This window comes from Oryx dammah, unplaced genomic scaffold, assembly GCF_014754425.2.
Source record: "Oryx dammah isolate SB20612 unplaced genomic scaffold, SCBI_Odam_1.1 HiC_scaffold_11072, whole genome shotgun sequence".
In the NCBI taxonomy this organism is placed as follows: domain Eukaryota; kingdom Metazoa; phylum Chordata; class Mammalia; order Artiodactyla; family Bovidae; genus Oryx; species Oryx dammah.
This window is the reverse complement of record NW_024080466.1, coordinates 492342-496581: the sequence shown is the minus strand read 5'-3', so window position 1 is coordinate 496581 and position 4240 is coordinate 492342.

The window sequence follows — 4240 nt, the reverse complement described above, 5'->3', positions numbered from 1 at the left end:
GTCTTTTCTCCATTGTATATTTTTGCCTTCCTTGTCAAAGATAAGGTATCCATAGGTGCATGGATTTATCTCTGGGGTTTCTATTTTGTTCCAATGATTTATATTTCTGTCTTTGGGCCAATACCATACTGTCTTGATGACTGTAGCTTTGTAGTATAGTCTGAAGTCAGGAAGGTTGATTGCTCCAGTTCCATTCTTTTTTCTCAAGATTTCTTTGGCTATTCAAGGATTTTTGTGTTTCCATACAAATTGTGAACTTATTTGTTCTAGTTCTGTGAAAAATACTGTTGGTAGCATGACAGGGATTGCAATGAATTTATAGATTATTTTGGGTAGTATACTCATTTTCACTATATTTATTTTTCTAATCCACAAACATGATATATATATCCATCTATTTGTTTGATCTTTGATTTCTTTCAGCAGTGTTTTATAGTTTTCTATACAGAGGTCTTTTCAACAACTAAATTTTTATAGTATCTGAAAACTGGAGAGACTCTGTTTTTAACAATGGTAAAAGCAAAAATAAACAAATGGGATCTAATTAAAATTAAAAGCTTCTGCACAACAAAGGAAACTGTAAGTAAGGTGAAAAGACAGCCTTCTGAATGGGAAAAAATAATAGCAAATGAAGCAACTGACAAACAACTAATCTCAAAAATATACAAGCAACTTATGCAGCTCAACTCCAGAAAAATAAACGATCCAATCAAAAAATGGGCCAAAGAACTAAATAGGTATTTCTCCAAAGAAGACATACAGATGGCTAACAAACACATGAAAAGATGCTCAGCATCACTCATTATCAGAGAAATGCAAATCAAGACCACAGTGAGGTACCATTTCACACCAGTCAGAATGGCTGCGATCCAAGTCTACAAGCAATAAATGCTGGAGAGGATGTGGAGAAAAGGGAACCCTCTTACACTGTTGGTGGGAATGCAAACTAGTACAGCCACTATGGAAAACAGTGTGGAGATTCCTTTAAAAATTGCAAATAGAGCTGCCTTATGACCCAGTAATCCCACTGCTGGGCATACACACTGAGGAAACCAGAATTGAAAGAGACACATGTACCCCAATGTTCATCGCAGCACTGTTTATAATAGCCAGGACATGGAAACAACCTAGATGTCCATCAGCAGATGAATGGATAAGAAAGCTGTGGTACATATACACAATGGAGTATTACTCAGCCATTAAAAAGAATACATTTGAATCAGTTCTAATGAGATGGATGAAACTGGAGCCAATTATACAGAGTGAAGTAAGCCAGAAAGAAAAACACCAATACAGTATACTGACACATATATATGGAATTTAGAAAGATGGTAATGATGACCCTTTATGCAGGACAGCAAAGGAGACACAAATGTATAGAACGGACTTTTGGACTCTGGGGGAGAGGGAGAGGGTGCGATGATTTGGGGGAATGGCTTTGAAACATGTATACTATCAGGTAAGAAACGAATTGCCAGTCTATGTTCAATACAGGATACAGGATGCTTGGGGCTGGTGCATGGGGATGATCCAGAGGGATGGTATGGGGTGGGAAGTGGGAGGGGGATTCAGGATTGGGAGCTTGTATACATCCGTGGTGGATTCATGTCAATGTGTGGCAAAACCAATACAGTACTGTAAAGTAAAATAAGGTTAAAGTAAAATAAGGTAAAAATAAAATATTTTTTAAAAAATGGTAAAAGATGTTTATCAATTTTTGCAAACAATACTCAGACAAAAAAGATAATTATAATTGCAAGTCATAATGGAAACATGATTAACCTAACAATATATAATAATTACATACAATTTGGGAGGTCAAGCAGAGTAACATGGTAAGTGGAAGTGCATACATGCACGTTTTCATCCGTCCAGCCAGTTTATATGTTTTGGTTCGTGCATTTAATTCATTCACATTAAAGGTAATTATTGATGTGTATGATCCTACTACCATTTTCTTAATTGTTTTGGGTTTATTTTCTGTAGGTCTTTTCCTTAAAACTGGGGAGATTCTTGATGGCAAAAATGTATACTTTATCTCCTCTCCCACCTGCTGCAGGAAGAAGGTTGAGGGCAGGCAGCACCTGGTAGGCAGGATGGCTTGGCCCTCCTCCCTTCATCCCTTCTGGAAGTTTTGGGCCCCAGTCAAGAGCTGGACTTGGGCAAATAAAAGACTTGGTTATTTATTGGCAAAAAAAAAAAAAAATCAAAAGCTAGAAAAGATTAAGCTTAGTGAGGAAAGCATATCAAAAGCTGAGACAGGTGGAAAGCTAGGCTTCTCATGCCAAACAGCCAACTTGTGAAGGCAAAGGAACGGTTAGTTCTTGAAGGAAATTAAAAGTTTTACTCGAGTGAACTCATGAATGATAAGAAAGCAAAATAGCCTTCTGCTGATATGGAGAAAGTTTCAGAAGTCTGGATAGATCAAACCAGGCACAACATTCCCTTAAGCTAAAGCTGAAACTAGTTCAAGCTCAAATTCTCTCTCCAGACTGAGAGAGGTTCGGAAATTGCAGAAGAAAACTCTGAAGCAAACAGGTTGATTCATGGGGTTTAAGGAAGGAATCTGTCTCCATAACACAAAAGTGCAGGGTGAAGCAGCAAATGCTGATGTAGAAACTGCAGCAAGTTATCCAGATCTAGCTAAGATAATTCATGAAGGTGACTATACTAAACAACAGATTTTCAATGCAAATGAAATAGCCTTCTATTGGAAGAAGATGTCAAGTAGGACTTTCATAGTTAGAGAGGAGAAGTCAATGCTTGACTTCAAAGCTTCAACAGACAATCTGACTCCCTGATTAGAGGTTAATGCAGCTCATGACTTTGAGCTGAAGCCAATGCTCATTTATCATTTCAAAAATCCTAGGGCCTTTAACAATTGTGCTAAATCTACTCTGCCTGTGCTCTATAAATGAACAACAAAGACTGGATGACAGCACATCTGTTTACAACATGGTTTACTGAATATTTTAAGCCCACTGTTGAAACCTACTTCTCAGGAAAAAAAAAAAAGAGTCCTTTAAAAATATTACTGTTCATTGACAATGCACTTGGCCCCAAGAACTCTAATGGAGATATACAGTGAGATTAATGTTGTTGTTAACACAGCACCCATTCTACAGCCCATAAATCAAGAAGTAATTTCCACGTACAAGTCTCATTATTTAAGAAATATATTTCATAAGACTTTAGCTGCCAAAGACAGTGATTCCTCTGATGGATCTAAGCCAAGTCAACTGGAAACCTTCTGGAAACATTCACCACTGTAGCTGCCATTAAAACAGTCATGATTCATGAGAAAAGGTGCAAATATAAATACCAACTAAGAGTTTGGAAGAAATCGATTTCTCATACACTATTTTGATTCAAGATTTCATTGGAGGAAGTAACTGTATATGTGGTGAAAATAGCAAGAGAACTGGAATTAGGAGTGACTGAAGATGTGTGCAATCTCAGCATTAAATTTTAATGGGTGAGGAGTTGCTCCCTTTAGACAAACGAAGGAAGTAGTTTCTTGAGATGAAATCTATTTCTGGTGAAGATGCTATGAAGATTATTGAAATGACAATGAAGGATTTAGACTATGACATAAACTTAGTTGATAAAGTGGCACAAGGGTTTGAGAGGATTGACTCCAATTTTGAAAGAATCTCTTCTACGGGTAAAATGCTTATTAAATAGCACTGCGTGCTACAGAGAAATCATTCATGAAAGAAAGGATCAATCAATGCAGAAAATTTCATTGTTTTCTTATTTTAAGATATCATTTCGAATCATTTTGTTGTGTGACTGAAACTAATATAATATGGTAAATAAACTATACTTCAACTTTTAAAAAACCAGAAATTATCACAGCGCCCCTCCCAATCTTCAGCTACTACCACCCTGATCAGTCAGCAACCATTAACACTGAGGCAAGACTCTCCACCAGCAAAAAGATTATAACTCACTGAAGTTTCAGAAGATGGTTAGCACTGTTAAGCAATAAAGCATTAATATTTTGTATTAAGGTATGTACAATGCATTTAAAACATAATGCTATTTCACACCTAACAGACCAAAGTATAGGGCTTCCCAGATGGTGCAGTGGTATAGATTCTGCCTGCCAATGCATGAGCCACAGGAAACGTGGGTTCAATTCCTGGGTCAGGAAGATCCCCTGGAGTAGGAAATGGCAACCCACTCCGGCATTCTTGCCTAGAAAATTCCATGGATGGAGGAGTCAGGCAGGCTACAG